The sequence below is a fragment of the Dama dama genome, chromosome 33, assembly GCF_033118175.1.
Source record: "Dama dama isolate Ldn47 chromosome 33, ASM3311817v1, whole genome shotgun sequence".
In the NCBI taxonomy this organism is placed as follows: domain Eukaryota; kingdom Metazoa; phylum Chordata; class Mammalia; order Artiodactyla; family Cervidae; genus Dama; species Dama dama.
This window is the reverse complement of record NC_083713.1, coordinates 23,408,135-23,429,231: the sequence shown is the minus strand read 5'-3', so window position 1 is coordinate 23,429,231 and position 21,097 is coordinate 23,408,135.

The window sequence follows — 21,097 nt, the reverse complement described above, 5'->3', positions numbered from 1 at the left end:
TAGAAGTTTGAACATGATGGGAATAATGACTCTGGTGTTTTTTGGCACCATATTATTCATTTTACATCTTTATGTCAGCTATGTGCTCAAGTCCATAGAGTCTGTAATATTTAAATTAATAATGCAAATTTAACTATTGTCATTAAAGCAAAGAGCTAATTAGATCCCTGATTGCTGACTGGTGGGACGATGCGGTGAGTAAAATGGTTTGAGCCGATAACTAATACTGCTAACACTGCCAGGAAAATGTGAATTAAGTTCACTTGAGATTAAACAACATCTAAGACTCCTAAGGAGGGGAAAATAAAAAGTGTCTCACCTCATTTTCTAAAAAAAAAGAAAAAAAAAATCCATGAAGAGACACAAATAACTCATCAAGCATCTCAGAGCAAGCTTTCTGAGAGATGGTGCAGTGATTTTGTGCTTTTCATTCTGTGCTTCTTCGTCCATGCACGGGGTGGAGAGGCAGTTTTCCTTGGGCCTCAGAATGTTGGCCTTCTTCCACAGTTTTCACATTCTAGAGCAGAGAGGCCAAGAAGCTGAACTTTACCTGTTTTATAAACACCTCTTCTGAAACAGCAGAAATGACAAGGAGAGGCAAACACATGCTTATTTCCAGTTCAGTTCAAGAGAGTCTGCCTGGCGGAGAAATGGTACAGACAGGCATAAGCACATCCTCCATTTAACAGGTTGAGCCTTTATGATTGTCAAGAACAAAGCAAGGGCTTCCTCACCCTAGCTTTTCCTCTTGACAAGAGAATCAGCTCGCTCAGGGCTTCAGACTGGCTCAGTGGGAGCTGCTTCCAGAAGTGTGGGCAGCCTGGCCGCTTCCTCCTCTTTCTGGGCTCCAACTCTCCCAGGGGGCAGTATGAACACCTGGTGGGAAGCCAGTCTGACCCCGCCTGAAGGTACGATGGAGCAGGAGCTGGGTGTGAGCAAGGAAAAGGGGACTTGGCTCAAAAGGCTTTTTAAAAATAAGCTTTAAATGTAATAAAAGGTGTACATCATGTTTATCAGGGCTTCCCTGGTGGCTCATTTGGTAAGGAATCTGCCTGCAAGGTAGGAGACCTGGGTTCAATCTCTGGGTCAGGAAGATCCCCTGGAGAAGGAAATGGCAACCCACTCCAGTAGTCTTGCCTGGGAAATCCCATGGACAGAGGAGCCAGGTGGGCTACAGTTCATGGGGTCACAAAGAGATGGACACGACTGAGTGACTAACTACTTATGTTCCTCAAGGGAGAGTTCCATATGTTATGTGAAAAGACTATTTTTAAGAACAATGCTCTTACTCTAAGGAAACCAATATTTGTCTCATGTAATTTCATCAGATGACAGTTGATGTGCTAATGGATCCATTTGTGAGGAATATGTTCCCATAGCAAATAAACTCATGTTCTATAGTCTCAGCCTTCTCCTTCCCTTCCTCTGTGTTTATAAAGTCAAACATGACTCCCCAAGGCAGAGTTGTCTGGTGTCCATCACTGCAGAAGGCTCTCCCCATAGTGAAGACAGAGAGTGAAGACTGATAGTGAAGAACCCCACCAACCAAAAATACTGTGCACTTTTGTCTTCAGCTTGGCAAGGAATGGCACTAAAGTGACAGACAGAAAAGGAATTTTAATTTCTAAAAGGCTATGCTGGCTAATGATTCTTTTGGAACGGGTCTATATAGCACCAATAGTTTCTGTAAAGTTGCTTTTATTTATTTTTTTAATTGGATTATTATCACTAGAGGCAACGCTGTGTTCAGTTCAGTTCAGTTGTTTAGTCATGTCCGACTCTTTGCAACCCCATGAACCGCAGCATGCCAGGCCTCCCTGTCCATCACCAACTCCCAGAGTTTACTCAAACTCATGTCCATTGAGTCGGTGATGCCATCCAACCATCTCGTCCTCTGTCATCCCCTTCTCCTCCCACCTTCAGTCTTTCCCAGCATCAGGGTCTTTTCAAATGAGTCAGTTCTTCCCATTAGGTGGCCAAAGGATTGGAGTTTCAGCTTCAATATCAGTCCTTTCAATGAACACTCAGGACTGATCTCCTTTAGAGACTAGTTGGATCTCCTTGCAGTCCAAGGGACTCTCAAGAGTCTTCTCCAATACCACAGTTCAAAAGCATCAATCCTTTGGCATTCAGCCTTCTTTATAGTCCAACTCTCACATCCATACATGACCACTGGAAAAGCCATAGCCTTGACTAGATGGACCTTTGTTGGCAAAGAAATGTCTCTGCTTTTTAATATGCTGTCTAGGTTGGTCATAACTTTCCTTCCAAGAAGTAAGCATCTTTTAATTTCATGGCTGCAGTCACCATCTGCAGTGATTTTGGAGCCCAAAATAATAAAGTCAGCCACTGTTTCCACTGTTTCCCCATCTATTTGCCATAAAATAATGGGGCTGGATGCCATGATCTTAGTTTTCTGAATGATGAGCTTTAAGCCAACTTTTTCACTCACTTCTTTCACTTTCATCAAGAGGCTCTTTAGTTCTCCTTCACTTTCTGCCATAAGGGTGGTGTCATCTGCATATCTGAGGTTATTGATATTTCTCCCACAATCTTGATTCCAGCTTGTGCTTCATCCAGCCCAGCGTTTCTCATGATGTACTCTGCACATAAGTTAAATAAGCAGGGTGACAATATACAGCCTTGACGTACTCCTTTTCCTTTTTGGAGCCAGTCTATTGTTCTGTGCCCAGCTCTGACTGTTGCTCCCTGGCCTGCACGCAGGTCTCTCAGGAGGCTGGGGTTTGGTGGCTGCACTCAAAGAACCACCCTTCCATTACGCTCACCTGTGGAAAAGCAGAATTGACTGGTCATTTTGAAAATGACCTAATGAAACTTAAAAGCTTTTGCACTACAAAGGAAACTATAAGTAAGGTGAAAAGACAGCCCTCAGATTGGGAGAAAATAATAGCAAATGAAGAAACAGACAAAGGATTAATCTCAAAAATATACAAGCAACTCCTGCAGCTCAATTCCAGAAAAATAAATGACCCAATCAAAAAATGGGCCAAAGAACTAAACAGACATTTCTCCAAAGAAGACATACAGATGGCTAACAAACACATGAAAAGATGCTCAACATCACTCATTATTAGAGAAATGCAAATCAAAACCACAATGAGGTACCATTACACGCCAGTCAGGATGGCTGCTATCCAAAAGTCTACAAGCAATAAATGCTGGAGAGGGTGTGGAGAAAAGGGAACCCTCTTACACTGTTGGTGGGAATGCAAACTAGTACAGCCGCTATGGAAAACAGTGTGGAGATTTCTTAAAAAACTGGAAATAGAACTGCCATATGACCCAGCAATCCTACTTCTGGGCATACACACTGAGGAAACCAGATCTGAAAGAGACACGTGCACCCCAATGTTCATCGCAGCACTGTTTATAATAGCCAGGACATGGAAGCAACCTAGATGCCCATCAGCAGATGAATGGATAAGGAAGCTGTGGTACATATACACCATGGAATATTACTCAGCCATTAAAAAGAATTCATTTGAACCAGTCCTAATGAGATGGATGAAGCTGGAGCCCCTTATACAGAGTGAAGTAAGCCAGAAAGACAAAGAACATTACAGCATACTAACACATATATATGGAATTTAGAAAGATGGTAACGATAACCCTATATGCAAAACAGAAAAAGAGACACAGAAATACAGAACAGACTTTTGAACTCTGTGGGAGAAGGCGAGGGTGGGATGTTTCGAGAGGAATCGGGTGGAGAGGGAGGTGGGAGCGGGGATTGGGATGGGGAAGACGTGTAAATCCATGGCTGATTCATATCAATGTATGACAAAACCCACTGAAATGTTGTGAAGTAATTAGCCTCCAACTAATAAAAAAATTAAAAAAAAAAAAAAAAGAAAATAACCCCTTTCAAAAGGAAGCTGTAATAGAAAGAGTCCATTAAGTTTGTTCTTTCAAACCTTCCTCCTGGGTGAAAGTCATTACAGAATCCTACTGAAAATTCCCAGTGGATCCTCAGAATTGAGTTACTAATATTCCATTGATTAGATATACTAATATGAATTTAACCAGAATTCTATGGGTAGATATTCAGGTTGTTGTCAATTGTAAAATATTTTAAATAGCACTGTGGGATATTTATATTCATATCCCCCCTCCCTACATTCTGGATGATTTCCTCAGAAAAGATTCTCAAAAAGAAACTATATGATTGGTTTTTTAAAAGTGAACATTTTTATGGATCCTGATATATTTTATATATATACATATGTTTATAGTCAAATTGCTTCCCATTGACAATGCACCATGTGAACAGAATTTTACCAAGTGAAAGTGAAAGTCGCTCAGTTGTGTCCAACTCTTTGCAACCCCATAGACTATACAGTCCATGGAATTCTCCAGGCCAGAATGCTGGAGTGGGTAGCCTTTCCCTTCTCCAGGGGATCTTCCCAACCCAGGGATTGAGCCCTGGTCTCAATCCCCCTCAATTGAACAGCTGAGAAAACTTAACTAGCATCTCAAAGCAAAATTTCCAAGGGGAAGTTTCAGCCCATAATAGTCAGTCTTCTTTTTCCTGTTTATATCTACACTAGCAATCACAGTATGTTCTCCAAAATCCACGAGAAGCATGGGACTTGGTGGGGGCAGGGGCAGTTGATGAGAGTCTCCTAGGGGATCAAGCAAGGAAGGAAGGGACAAAGAAGAAAGGCAGTTGAACTGACCTTTTCCCAGAAGCCTTCAGAGGTGTTTCTGCCACCACAATCTGGGATCCTTGGGGCCAGCAAGTCCCCCTGAAGCTTTGTAAGATAGAAATTGCCTGCAAACATTGTACACAACGGTCAGGTGCCATGAGAGGAGTTCCCAGTGCCAATAGGCCAGCCTTTCATGTAGCATCTCTCCATCTCGGAAGCACAAACATGTGCATTCTTTTCCAGATCGGCTTTCCAGTTCACCTTTGCTTTCCTGAACAAGCATATTTATCAAGGCTGATGTGTGGGAAGTGACTTTTTTTGTGTGCAGCGCCCCTTTGTCCCTCTTCCTGTGCCTTAAAGAGCACTTAAAGAGCAGAGGGCTCTGTGACATTCTGTGGGAGTCACCTCTGAGCCTGGTTACTTCTCAGTTCATAGGAAGACCCAGTGTGCTTATTTTGATGTAATGCTGAGATGTAGTTATCCTGAGACAGTCTTTATGGAGGTAAGAGAAGGGAAATTAAGAGCCTAGAGAGGATGAAGGCTAGCTTCAAAAGTGCAGGTAGAGGGGGAGTTTTTCCTGGTGGTCCAGTGGTTAAGACTCTGTGTTATCACTGCTGAAGGTGTGCGTTCAATCCCTGGTTGGGGAACTAAGATCCCACAAACCAAGAGGTGCAGCTCAAAAAAAAAAAACAAAAAAATAGTACAGGTAGGACATAGAATGAGCTGAAATATCTTACCTGCTATATTTCAAAATAGAAGCAGTCCTATTCCATTAAAATACGATTTTGTAAAGTCTCATTATTCTCAGGAGAAAGTCCAAGCTCCCTAGTGTGGCACATACAGCCTTTGAGGAACCTTCTCTTTCCTGCAGTGGCCACTATTTGCCCCTCATGAGACACACTCCAGTCCTACTGATTCATTTTCAGTTCTAGGATTGTGTCGCTTTCTTGTCTGGAGGGCTCTTTGCCTTTAGGAACTTTCTCCTCCCGCCTCTCTGGCTCTGTCTCCTTGCTCCACCCGAAATGTGCTTCTTCCAGGAAGCACTCCCTGACTGTTCAAGACCTGATTATTTTCCTTTCCTCTGGGCTCCCATAAATGCCTGTATACTCTGCTCCCCAACTATGCTGCTGGAGGGTAGAGACTATGTCTTATTTGGTATTTTCATACCCATTCTTTTTTTAGATAACAGTGCTTGACTCTGAGGAGGCACTCCATAAATGTTTGTTATGCTGGAAGTCTTGACTTAGGCTTCTTCTTTAGATGACACGTGCTGACACTAACATGTGCTGACTGTGTAGGTATTAGCATCCCATTCCTATGTTTGAGCCACTGGATTGCAGGCTGTCTGAATACCTATTGCCACCACACAGCTATCATCTCTTTTTTTTACACACACACACACACACACACACACACACTCCTGTAGTTATTAAGCTACATGGTTGAACCAGAATCTTGCCTACAACACTGCTTTATGCCCAAAAGCATTCTTACACATCCACATTGCTTTTATCCAGAAAATACTCTTCTTACTCTATTAACTCTTTTGCACAACTTTGGTGAGGAATTGGTATAAGCCTAAATGTAGATAGGACTTCCGCGGTGGCTCAGACAGTAAAGAATTTGCCTGCAATGCAGGAGACCCGGGTTCGATCCCTGGGTCATAATGTTCTATCCTTCTTCCAATCTAAATAGCTGGGCTTGGGAGCCCACAGAAAGCCTCTTCAGAAGCACCTGGTTGGTTGGGGTGTGGGAGAAGGTATCCATTTTTTGTCACCCTTGTTCTTTCCAAAATCCAGCTAAGACTGGCTAGATATATCAGGAAGCCTGTTATTCCTAAGGGTTACAACGGTAGTCTCCAGTGCCCCTGCAAACCCTCGATGAAAGACACAGCCTGCTTTCAAAGAATTAAAACTTCAAAGAGCGGCTTTGCTTAGTCACCTGGTGCCACTGTCTAGATGCCTCCTGTCTGGAGAGAGTCTGAGAGCCGCTGCTTACCACCATCTCCTGCCCTCCTAACCCGGCGCTGGTTACATTAAGGTCGGAAAGTTTTATGTGTATAATTTGTGAAGTTCCCTTAAGCAGACAGTGCTATATAAATGTGAAAAGCTGTTATTAATAATAAAGGTTGGCACACCTAAGAATACTGTAGAATTAAAGTAATGAGATTCTATTTTTAGGCAGACTTGCCAATAACATGCAAGTATGATAAGGCTGTGATTTAAAGCTCACTTTAACCTTCTGTTGCTCTAAAGAGTACATTTTCTGGGCCGCCTACACAGCAGTCGGCCGCCCCCAGCTCTATTAACGCTAATGGTGGAGCCAGGCTTGGAGCAGCAGCCTGCCTGCCTGCCTGGCTAAAAATAGGCTTTGGTCTTTGCGAGATGGGAGTGTATCTTGCAGACCACTTGCTTTCAAAAGATCTAGATCAGTCTCAGTCACCTTGCAAATCTTGACCACTGTCTTGGAAAGGATCAAAAAAGCTTCCAGAATGGGTTGTGAAATTTTTATAGACCTATAATTATGTGAAGGTATAGGATATGTTTGGGAGGCTCAGTTACCTTTATTTTCAGATGTAAAGATATTTAACAACGGCCTGGGTTGGAAGGAATTCACAGTTAAAAAAGAAGTCTCTCTCGGGTGGGGGGAAATGATTAGCTCTTCCTCCACTAATGTTCAGGTCAATGCTTTGTCAATAACAGTAACTCTTCTTCACCAATTTAGTGCAGCCTATAAAGATCGTTATGACTCATAATTACAGATGCAGATTTATGTCAAAATGCATATATAAATCTCTGGTTCTGGCTATGGGTCACCTCTTATCAGAAAAAAGATTTGTGTAAGGAGACACTCTCCTTGATCCCTGTGGGTATTTTTTTCTTTCGGATTTGGGGGTCAGAATTATAAGGGTTTGCTACCAATGACACAAATATGACCCAAGGCACATTACAGATTCACAGCTGGAGGGAGTGAGGAGCTGGCTGGCTTTGATGGTGGGTAGTGGGGGAGAGGGAGGTAGCCGGGGAAATACACTTTCTGGGATTATTGCTCTCTGGCTAAATCAAGACCACCTTTTCAGCACCTGCGGGCCAGCCACTATAAATCAGAGGAAAGATGATTACCTGAACAGAAGGAGATGGGTTTTAAAATGACTGAGACTTCCTGAGGCTGAAGTCTACCATGTGATTCAGGGACACAGGGAAACCTAAGTAGGCAAAGGAGATGTCAGGTTGGCATTGCTCAGGATTCTCACAGAGTAGGATTTGTTTTGTGAAGCATCTCCTGCTAAGAAATCTGAGTTTTGAACTGTCATCTAGACTCCAGAAAACAATCTGCCTAGTGACGGGACTGCCCAGCACCATGAAGGATGGGGGAGGGACAGTTGCCTCTCTGCAGGGACATATACCGACTCTGTGTGCTCAGTTGCTCAGTTGTGTCCGACTCTGTGACCTCATGGACTGAAGCCTTTCAGGCTCCTCTGTCCGTGGAAATTTTCCAGCAAGAATACTGGAGTGGGTTGCCATGCCCTACTCCAGGGTTCTTCCCAACCCAGGGATTGAACCCAGGTCTCCCGCATTGCAGGCAGATTCTTTACCATCTGAGCCACCAGGAAAGCCCATCTACTTGTCTACCTGTCTACTCTATGACAAATCAATTCTACTCCTAGGAACACACCCTCGGAGTGCATATGCCCCCAAGAAGACTTGCACAAAGACGCACATCACAGCTTTATTCATGACAGTCCAGCCCAGACAACCCTAATGTCCATCAACAGGTCAATGGATAAACAAACTGCCTTCTTTCCCTACATTCATCAATAAAAAGGAATGAGGTACTGATACCCACGCAGCAAAGATGAATCTAAATGTGTCACATTACGTGAAAGAAGCCAGATACAAAACAGTCCATAATGTGTGATTCCATTGGTACGAATTTCAAGGACAGGCAAAGCTAGCCTATAGGAATAAAAATCAGAATTCTAGCTACTTCAGTGCGAAGAAGGTTATTGACTAGAAAGGGGCACAAGAGCACGCTCTAGGTGATGGAAATGTTTTATATCCCGATCTAGGCAGCGGTTAACATGGGACGTAATATGTTAGAAAATGACTGGGCTGAATGTTTACTTAAGATTTGTGCTGTTTACTGTTTGCAAATTATAGCTTAATAAATAAAAATTTTAAAAAGCTCTCTGAAAAACATACGTGGAGAAAAGCTTACTTTGTAAGAAAATCACAAACAGACAAAGATAAAATCATGAAGTTAATCTAAAGAGCAAATGAAAAAAAAAATGAGCCTTTCACTTCTCACTTTTATCATAGGACATGAAAATGCTGGAGTTTAGGCAATTAAAATCATTATACGGTATGCTTAGGAATTCACCTATAGGTTTATTTTGAGAATGTTCCTGTTAAATTAGGAAGTGTTTCATTTGCATGTTTTTCCCTAGGAAATGATGTTGTTTAAACATGAACAGTCAGGAAATAGATATTTTAGGTTGATTCATCACTTGTCTTAGCAAGAGATCAATTAACTAATGATACCATTGGCCTCAAGCATTCTTCAGTAAAATGTATTTCATCCTCTTGAATATTTAGATTAATTAAGGTATGAGGCTATGGTGTTTTTATGACAAAAATTGATATTAAATGCACATTTCCTATTTTTTCATGCACCATAACTCAGTTATTTTGCATTTGTCTTTATTTGCATAAAGACTTTCAAGTTGTTAAAGGAAATCTTTGGAGTACTTGCCTTCCTGTGTTGCTAATGAAACAAAGAAGGCTTACTTTCTAAGAATGATCATGACAGAATTTCCACATGGCATCTGCTACTCATTATTCAGCTGACATTTCCATTTCTGAAACTCTAAAGTTTGTCTGAAATTGTTAGTGACATGTATAAAACGCTTGCACAATTTTAAAATGGGCCCTAGAGATCACCAAGTCCTTCTCCCTCATTTAAGATGAGGAAACTGAAATCAGGAAAGGCTAAGTGACTTGCCCAGGGTTCAGTTGTTTTGGCCGACTTCTTAGGTAGAATTGGAATGCTTCCCTTGAACTTTGTGATAACAGCAGATTCTATGATCAAAGAGATATCACGGCTGCATCGTCATTGAACATGTGCACATTTTAGGAAATGGGAAATTGTCTTCAGAACGTAAAGTATTTCGTAGTCCTGAAAATACTGTTCCCAATCGCTAGTTTGCCCACAGTGAAACTCCTATCACCAACATTAGGCTAAGCCTGTCTATCTCCCTTCCATGCACTATTGCATTTAGAAACTTGTGAATCAATATAACGTATAAAATCTGGTTTAGGGGCTGCATTGCCTTAGTTCACTTCTGATTTTACTACTTACGAGCTATGTGGCAGATTAAAGTGTGTTAGTTGCTCAGTCGTGTCTGAGGTGACTCCATAGACTGTAGCCTGCCAGGCTCCTCTGTCAATGGAATTCTCCAGGCAAGAGCACTGGAGAGGGTTGCCATTCTGTTCTCCAGGGCATCTTCCAGAGCAGGGATTGAACCTGAGTTTTCTGCATTGCAGGCAGATTCTTTACCATCTGAGCCACCAGGGAAGCCCAACTTGCACTCAAATCTCAGCTTCTCAATCTGGCAAATGGGGATAATAATATAATCTTATGCCATGTTTTTAAGTTTTAAATTAAATGGTATAAGTCAAGTCAGCCTGGTACTTAACAAATATTTAATAAATGTTAGCTAATAGGTCATTTTGGAATTTCCAGAAAGGAAATATACTCTGATTTATTTTGTTTGATTTTCCCGCTTCTACTTTTTTTGCATATACAGTTCAGTACCTCAGATGCTCTATTCTCTCCTCCGTTTTCAGGACCCTCTCAGCTCTAGCTCCCTCCATCATTTCCCAGCTGGTCTTACACTCACTCCTGATCTGCCTGATTTCCCATGCACAGCTCACAGTATACATTTTAGCACTTGACTCTTGGTCTTATAATGCTCTTTAATTATTTCATCTGATATAAGTTATATAATGTATTTATTTTGCATCTTTAACAGGACCTAGCATAGTGTGAAGGGCATGTAGCAAATGCTTGAAAAATCATTGTATCAAAGAATTAAAATAGAAAACCTTCAAAATATTAAGCCTTGATCCCAATGATGGCTGGTGAACTATTTTAATGGAGATCATCTGTAAAATCTACTTTATAATATTTTAAATAACTGTATGCAGTAGGAGCATTGTAGCCAGAAACAAACAAAAACAACACACAAAAAACAAATAACTCCGTGCCTGTAGTGGGATTATGACATTTGCCGTAACACAAATTCTGAAAATCTGGTGTTTCCTTTTTAGTTCTGTTATAGTGCCTGCAATCTAGTATGAAGACCAAAGTCCTGTTTTTTATTTATGTATCAAATAATGATGTAAGGCTACAAAGAACAAATGAAACCATATCACCAGCTCAGACTCATGCTCATGGCCATACTCTTTTAAAATATTAGGAAATAACAGAACTATCAGGAATATACCACAGTAATACTAGCAATATGAAGGACAAAAAATAAGATATATTCAACATGTATAAAGTTTAAATATGTTTATAGCAGTAGTGTAAAGGAAAATAAAAGTGAAAGATTGAAAAAGTGAAAAAAAAATCATACAACAATAAAACTTATGGTTGACATTTTATATATTTACATATATATTTTTATGGATCTCAGGGATAGAGACTGCCTTGTAAAAGCTTTCAAGAAAGCACCCCAAATACTTAGATTTTAGAGTGATATTGTACTAGAATCCTTTCATACCCTTTTCATGCTATGATTTAAAAAATGTCACAAAAGATCTTTCTCAAGTATACTTGAGAATGTAGAATTGCTTGGACAGTTGCCATTCATCCTGAAACTTTAACCTTTTCAAGGCCTTGGTCCAATTTTGTGATTTATGTAAACATTAATTTTTTTTTTTTTTCCTGTTGACAAATTCATTGCTAACTTAAGCATCAGAATTTTGCCTTGTGTGTAATTCCTAGGTAGTGGCCATGATATCCTAAGGGCCAGGAGAAACAAAGCCTGGGAATGAGGCACTCCTCCACTGTCCGTTGCTAAATGATTGTGCTTGACAGGAGCAAGGCTTGTTGGGACACACTTGGCAAAGTGCTTGGCTTCCTCACAGGGCCTGTGTTCATCTGCAGTTCACTCACACGACCACACAACTGTAAGTAATATACAGGGTGTTTGTGGTATTATTGTCTAGTTTTTCTTAATTCATCCAACCATCCATCTAACAAAAGTCGAATATGTCTTCTGTACCTAGCAGGAAAGAAAACACAAACCCTCCTGTCCTCATAGAGCCCAATTCTAAGACCTTCTCCTTTGAACCTCTCATACCTTGCCCCTTTGTTCCTTTGCCTCAGTTCCACCATTAGGTTTTGACAATAGTAGTAAATAATTGTCTGTATTCATGTGGTCAGTAAGGATTTTCATTTCAGTATTATTTGTTTTATGCTATAATTGAGTATACATGTCTTGTTCTTAAAATGCAGTGTGAAAGTGAAAGCGTTAGTTGCTCAAAAGTGTCTGCGACCCCACAGACTATAGCCTCCCAGGTTCCTCTCTACGTGGGATTCTCCAGGCAAGAATACTGGAATAGGTGGCCATGCCCTTCTCCAGAGGATCTTCCCAACCCAGAGATCGAACCTGGGTCTTCTGCATTGCAGGCAAATTCTTTACCATCTGAGCCACCAGGGACTCCCAAAGTATAATCCAAAGATATATTAGTTAATTTAAAAAGTCTGATATCATTTCTTTCTTTAGAACGTTTGCAGTGGAGGTGTTTTCTTAGTAAACTGTCATGGGAGCATTTTTTTTTTTTTTAATGAAGAAAACTGGAGTTATTTCAATGGAGCTTATGTGCCTGAGTGTCTGTAATACTCGGACAATTAGTTAATGGATTGATGGGCCCATTAATATTTTGCAGAAGCTAATTTTGTTTGTGGTAAATTGCATTTTACTTTTTTCACGTTCAAAAATTTATTTATTGTGTTATTTGGCCAACCAATGTTTCCTTTTGCTATTATAATATATGCTAATAATATTATTTGGAGTCTAGTGGTCATAGAATGGATTTACACCTTTAGGTACGAGTGATGGGCATAATGTCGATATCACAGCTACATTTTTGATTCTCATCACGGTTGGTTAACAGAGTAGGTGATTCAGGTTGCACACTAACATTGGTAGCAACCTGTTATACTGTGCTCAGCGGAGCAGAACTCAGGACATCCTAAGATGTTAATTATTCCTTTAGGTAATGGCAACTTGATGAAGTATTAGGAAAGGTAGAAATAGAGATTAAGATGAAGTAGGGTTTCTCTGCCACATCGAAACTTTTTCAGAATTGTTCATGATATGTACATCCCTGTGACTACAGTGAGATTATCAGGAAATGGAGAAATCATTGCTAATTGAGTAGGTTTTAAAAAAATAAGGAAACACAAGCCTTTTCTGTTTTAAAGAGAAGTTTTTTCAAGCACTATATATGGCTGCCCCACATTATTCCACTCTACAGAGGCAGTCAGTTGTCTGTATCATATATATATATGCATTCCAGGATAGAGAGCTATGTAGGAATGTAATTTGAGGCAAAGAGCAGTTGAGAATTTATGAATTGCAATTATGAATGGAAGCTATGGATGGCAGCCAAAAATAAGCTGGGTCCATATCTATGAATCTGAGATAGATTTTTGGAATATGCCTCTGTTTTCTAAACATTTCTAAAGAATTTCTTCCCATTCTTTTTGTTTTTTTAATTTCTTGCAATTCTTGGAAGTCGTAAGAAGATGCTTCCCTTTATTGGTTATGTGAGTGAACTAAATGAAAATTATAAAATGAAATGATTTTTAAAGTAATATTTATATTTAGCTTTCCATCTGTCAAACATTTACAAAGTACAGAAATTGCTTTATTTCCCCTTTATCTAACCCTATGAGATTAGACTACTTGAGTGTCTCTTCAACAGCTAAGGAAACAGAGGCACAGCAGGATCAAGAGCTTTCCTGAGCTCACATAGCTAGTGTTCAGGTGTGGGCTCCACAGCCCATGATTTGAACCAGTTTTTACAATGCCTGCCAGATTTTGGCAAGAGAAAATAAAATTCTGTATTATTCTTGTTTTTTTTTTTTTTTAAATCTCCTGCTGTTTATTCAAAAAGGTCAAATTCACATCTTTCCAGATGGACATTTGGTGGTTCTTTGTGGAGGATGGCTCCTTCTACTTTTCAAAGATCTCTTTGACTTAAGGCCTTATTTCCAACTTTGAAAGTTGCCGGATCTGAGCTGCTTAAAATTATCTGGTGCTTACTTGCAACCATTTTAGTAAATGCCCTTCTCACTTAGGGTGGCTTTGGTATTTCATATTTAGTAAAACTGTCTGCTACCAGCCCTTAGAAAATATCTTGGCTTTATGTCTCCCAGACTACTTATTGCTGAAGGCAAAATGAGGAATGGAGAATGGTGGAATTTCACTGTGCTCTAGAAATTAGGAACAACTACTACATTAAAAGCAACAGCAGGTGCTATAAATCTGAACTTTGTTTAGGGGGAAAAAAAAGAATAAAAGTAAAACATGGATAGGCTACTAAATTGCCAAGTTGAAGACAGTTTTCCTAAAGAAACAATTATGGCTTTCTACAAAGAAATCGTGTTTTATTTTGGATTGCACTTAAAATGTGAAGGTACAATGCAGCTTTCTAAATAATTAATCATTCATTCAATTTCTACAAAGTCATTTCATCTCCTTCAGGACACTTCTTTTTTTCCAATATTTAAAATATTTTCTTATTATCTAAAGTAATTAATATTTATTATAGAACATCTGGAAATATATGAATAACCTAGAATATCACAATATGGAGATATATGCTATTAACATTTTAGTATAGGTTCTTCCAATATTTATTTTATACACACATACTTTTTAATATAACCTGCTCTTGTCATTTAATATATCACAAATCTTTCCATCTTATTAAATATTTTTGATATGATCATTTTACTAGTGATTATATCATATCTTAACCAAACCATTATTCTGGAAGTTGAAATTGTTTCCAGTTTTACACCATTATAAATAATGCTGCAATGAGCACATTTGTAGCTAACTCTTAGTGTATATTTATTTATGATTATTTTTCTTAGGATAAATTTCTATAACTGGACTTATTGACACCAAGTGTTTGGGAACTATACTGCCTAATTGTTCCTCCAGAAAGGCACCAATTTACAGTCATACAATATGGCATTTCTGACCCTTCTTTTGTGTAGTTTTGGTGAGCTCTTATTTTTTTTTTTTTTACCAGCAAAGCAGGGCCCCTCTTTGTCCATGTGTCCAGTGAACAGGGGATGATCTGAGACAGTTGGTCAGTCACCTGTCCATTCATTTCCATCTCTACCTCAGGCTGCATATTTTGCTCTATTGTACTTTGGTAAGGTTGTCACAAAGGAGAGAGAAATGGTAGGGAGCAGGATGGGGAAAGCAAACACACTGTCTGAAACCTAAGTCTTTATAGTACCTTCCGCGGACAGACTCAGGATAGAGGCGGAAAAACTATGCTGCTTATTTTTATTCATTTTCATTATTTATCAGCATTTGGAATGCTATATTAGAGGCAAGAAAGGAAACTAACCAGTAAAAAAAGTCCTGTCGAGTTCTTAGTTCTCCCTTCCCCAGTGTGGCCTTTTCATGGGGTCTCGGGTCTCCCCCTTGGCAAGAGTCTATTCCTCACCTGTGGTCAACAGTAGCTTGCTCTAGTAATCTAACATGATTACAGTCCTTAATACCACAGAGAAAGACTTTGTAAGTTGAGTTGGACTCGTGGAAGGATGATAACTGCCCTTAACTCTTAAAGTGGAGGTCTCCAACCTCCAGGATCTAATTAATGCCTGATGATCTGAGGTGGAGCTGATGAAATAAATAATGTTAATAATTTATTAACTCAATGCAATGCACTTGAGTCACCCTGAAACCATCCCCTCCACCCCTGGTCCATGGAAAACTTATCTTCCATGAAACCAGTCCCTGGTCCCAAAAAGGTTGGGGACTGCTGTTTTAAAGAACTACTTCATCTTTAAGCAGAGATTTAAAAAAAATCAAATCCCAGCTTTTTATTTTTAGAAAATAAATGATCAATCATTTTTCTTTCTCACATATATTGTATATGAACAAAATAGGAAAACATAAACTTGTAGGGATCTACCTCAAATACAGTAAAAATAAAAATCACTTATTCAAATAAGATGAATTTATTTTGGATAAAAATACTGTTGGTTTAAAGCATCAACCTCTTCTTTATCCAGTTATGTCTATATAATAAACCACAGGGACAACTGCTTTAATTCTGTATAATTTACCTGTAGACTCACATGGAGCAGAAATACTGTTTTCCTTTCTTTTCTTCTTATGAACAAGCAAAGTAAGTAATTTAGTTTGAAAAATCTTGGAGATTAAGTCAGTTGAAGCTGATGTGGTCCTCTGATGACAGAGAACAAAGTGGAGCCCTCATAATGAAACATCCAGCAAACAGATATGGTTCCAGGAAATACATTTCATAACCCAAACATGAACCTGGATGTTGGCTATATGCCTCCAGAATGGTTGACAGAAATAGGCTTAGTCCAAGGCATATGTAAGCCGAAGATGTCACGCATTGATCCTAGAGAAAACTGGAAGCCATTTAGCCTGTGGATTGAGTGTAAATGTACAAACATTGGATTGGCTTGATGTGCATTCCAAACTCAATTACTCAAAACAAGGTTTTCTTCTGTTACATTATTCTTTATAAAATAAATTGGTGCCACTAAGTTATCCTGTGTTCTAAATGTAACCCTTTGCCAAAACTCCTTAATTCAAAACAGTCTCAGTTTATTGCATGTCATATACCTCTCCTTAATCTAGACAAATACAGCTGTCTCAGACTCCATAGGAAGATTTATTAATATGTATTTTTAGTATTTTGACTTGCTCACCATAATTAGCCCTGTTGTTTCCAACTCAATAGTCTTCACTGATGATGTATTTATACATCATCACTGATGGTGTATTTATAGTGATGGGAGAACTTTATCAAAACTGATGCTCTTGGGAGAAAAGAAGACTTTGGAGCTACAAAATACACTGAGGATGAGTTTGTTAATATCTTTGGCACAATATGACAGAATGTAACCAGGCCAATGAACAACCTCACTCATCTGGAGTTAGAAGTTTGTTTTTTTTTTTTCTAAAGACCAAAATCATTTATTTTGGTCTGAGAGGAAAGAAGAGGAAAGAGTGACTTAGAACAGGAAACAGACCTCCATATTTGAGAATTGTAGCCAGTCAGAACCAATGTGACATATGGATACACAAAAGAAAGTGTGAACATGTTAGTTACTCAGTCATGTCAGACTGTTTGAGACCCTATGGACTGTGGTCCACCAGACTCCTCTGTCCATGGGATCCTCCGGGCAAGAATACTAGAATGGGTTGCCATTTCCTTCTCCAACGAATCTTCCTTATCCAGGGATTGAACCCACATCTCCTGCATCACAGGTGGATTCTTTACTGCTGAGCCACCAGAGAAGCCCAAATCAACATTTTTTTTTTTTTAACATGGATACCCAAAGGAAGCATCTTCTTAAACAAGGAAATGCAAAATTCTCATTCACTATATTCAAGGAATGATGAAAAGAAAGCAGTTTAATCTTTTTTGATGGAACTAAACTTCTCCGGCTTCTTGAAATAGCAGTAAATCCTTGCATACTCTATCTTGAGATGATACCTTTCAGTCAGACCCAAGCAAGATCATTGTGCAATGCCGTGGTTCTCAGTCTCCGATACGATTAAAACTCCAGGCATTTGACTGAAGTGTCTTAGGATGGCTGGGGCTGCTTACTCTTGCATCACCCAGAGCAGACCTGCTTTTATCTGAGCTCTACCCTGGATGGCTTTCTAAGCATACACTTAAAGGAAGGCCTCCTTAGTAACAGTGACAATAATAACAGCAACAGAAAAGTATTATGATTTAATAATTGTCTAATAATGATTAAATTATAACCAGAACCTTAACTCAGCCATAGACAGCAGCACTGAAAGATGTTCTAATGCTTTTAGAGACTATTATTTGAAAGAGAAATTAGAGTAGTCCTGTACCCAGCACATAATATATGCTCAATAAATGTGGAATAACTGGTTTAGTGAATAAAAGAGAATGGAATAGGGTTGCACCAGTGGTTTAAAGACCTAGATTCAAATCCTGATTTCTTGAGGGATCTTGGCTTCCTCTCTGGACCCCTGTTTCTCAAACTGATTCATTTTGAGGTCCCATACAGTTCCACCTGGAATTATGACCAGAATTACGCTGTGTTGGAAGGAATTGGAAAGTGAAAGAGCAGTTAGCAATGTTAAGGATCAGGTCAATAAAGATCAAGCCACCAACGGTATCTATAACATCCAGCACAGCTTGCCTGGAAAGCTGAATATCGTTTTGCTGTTCTGTTCAAAGCAATTTCACACACACATGCTCAAAATACTTTGAGCCCCATTTTGTAAATGACAAAGCCGAGATTTGGAAAGGCAAGTGATTTTCTTAATGTCATCCAAGTAGTGGAGCTGACATTGGAAGCTGAGTCTTCAGACTCCATTATCCTGTGGACTCAAATATTTTTAAAAAGCTTGTATAATCTGATCACCCAGGTGAGAGGAAAACATAAAATGGCAGAAAAATTGGGTGAATTCTTTGCACAGAATTGGGTGGTCTACTTCTCCTCTGTGGAGAAGGAAGCCCATAACCTAAATCTCATAATTTCTGAACCAGAGTTTCAGGCATGAAACTTTATAGCCTCTTGAAAGGTGAATGAGTAGGTTTGATTCATTGGAAGTCAGAGCAGCTTTTTTTAAACATTTGGGAATCAAGATAGGTAGTTAGTTTGCCTTATAAAATTTTCTTATGGATGTCACCATCAGTTAAATTTATCTTAGCTTAGTACACTGGGAAGCTTATTCAAATCTATCACATTTTCAGATTCAGTCATTGTTAGCTGAGGGTTTTAGCAGTAATCCTAGCTGCATCTTAATTCGTGTGATCTTGGAAAGTAGTGATTTGTTTTGCTATCACCAAATTTCATCCATTTAAAATAGGTCACCAAGATGTCACATTTTATGATGTTATTTATACTACCTCCCACTTTTTGAACTGCAGTTTTACAGGTTATTTTTCTTCTGTGTATTAATGAGAGGAGTTCAGGCTACTGAATTTTGTTTATTGAAGAAATTGACATTTGTGACTCCTGAATAAATGAAAAATAGAAAATGTGAAATAACGCAATACCTTATCTGGCCAAGAAAAGGCAAATTCTAATTTTATATTAATCATGAAAGTCTTAAAGTAAAAAATGTTCTTCATTTCTTAGTTTATTTGTAAATTGATATGATCTACACATGTAACTTTCAAAAATCACCCAATTAAACTTTAATAATCTTCTATAAGTATGTATATCTGTGTGTGCACATAAATAGGCATACATACTCTATGCATATTCTAGCATAAAAATAAATTATTAATGACTTAGAAAAGATCTTGCCCAATAACTACAGTTTCTAGACATATGAACAAGATAACTTTCTGCATATTAGAGGTAGTTAACAAATAGCAATGATATGTCCATTAACAAACTAATAACTAAGTTCTAACTTGTCCTAATTATTTCTAATAATCTCTGTGGAGACTAATATCTCAAAAAGTATGTATGTGTTGATGATAGAAAACAGGTTGAAAAGTACTGATTTATTACAACCCTTCATTAAGGTTAAAAGCATTCCAGGGAGATGAAGACATCTGCCTTGTATTTTCACATTGCAGAAGAAAAGTTAAGGACAGGAAGAACAAAAAAGAAGGAAAACAATGTTTAAAGCCGAATTCAAGCCAGCTTTGAAGAAAACAATGCTAGCTTCATATCTTCAAAATTTTCAAGAAAGAAACTTCTGCAGCCATTTATTACTAAGTTACCAAATATATTAATACTGTATATTAACAATAAAAATTATGTTATATGCCCCTAGTTTTCAATTTTTATATGCAGTTAATCAACTCAAGTATCTTTCAATTGCCTTTTCTTTCTTCAAAATGTTAACAAGAAGGCTACTACCAGAAAGAATTAAGATAGGTTAATTACACAATGTATTGGAACAAAATTTTTTTTAAAAGGCCATTCCTTTCCTTTTTCTATTAGAGGTGGAACTGGGTAAGGTTGGCAATTACAGGGTTTAGTGAATAGTCACTTGATATTTTGAGAATCAAAGGAAAGGGCCACTGGAGAGAGGCTGAACTTAGCTGTTGTAGGATTTTTATCTCTCTAAATGAGTGCTACTGACAGGAACCATATGTGTTACATACTATAACTGAGGAAGAGAACATGGGTGGTTTTCCAAGGAGCTATGACCTGCCTGCATATGCATGTCTATCTGGGAGCTCATGTGCAAATCTGATGCATTTACGAATGTTCGATAAACACTTAGAGCCACATGTGAGTTTGAGGACTCTGCGTTTCTCTCATTTAAGCATTTATACGTGAATGTTCAGGTTGATTTTGCCTTAGAATTTAAAATCAATCTTTGTATTTTGTGGTGTTTCTCACTACACGGAAACATCCATGAAAGGTGTGAGCCTCCCTTTGAAATGACAGAGGAAAGATTCATTAGTTCCTAATTAAGCTTGTAATTAGCCCACTTGAAAATAAGAAACAGCTTAAGCAGAGCTGATGATCACTGAAAACAATTTCACTTAAGTAAATCAAATGAGTTTACTTAATATTGTAGTGTCAGGGTTCTTGAAAGGCAGCTATTTTCCCAGGAAAAGTAGATGGAAGTGGCATTTTAATTTGTGTTTTTGTAGCGTTTTCCATTTCTTATTTTACTTTTTCCATTTACTATTTATATGTGACATATCTTTTTACTTTTAATCTAGCTCTATCGTTATGTGTGAAGTGAGTTTCTTGTAGAAAGCAAATAGTGGAGGGGCGTGATTTTTCTAAAAAACTTCCTTCTGATAATCTCTGTTTTTTGATCGGTGTGTGCAGACCATTTACATTTAATGTAATTATTGATATAGTTAGGTTTAGGCCTATCATTTTATTTTTTATTATCAGTGTTTAATTCATCTGTTTCCCCTTTTCTGCTTTCTTTTGGATTACTTGAATCATTTTTTAGTATCCCATCTTTATTATGTTTTTAACTATATCTCTTTGTATAGGTTTTTAGTAGTTACTCTAACAGTTATAGTATAGGCATAACTTTTCATAATCTTCGACTCACTACTTTACCATTTCAAGTGGAATGTAAAAAACTTACCACCATATTGATCCTTTTATATTCCCCCCTGAGATGTTATAGTTGTCATATGCCCACATTGACAAGCCTATCA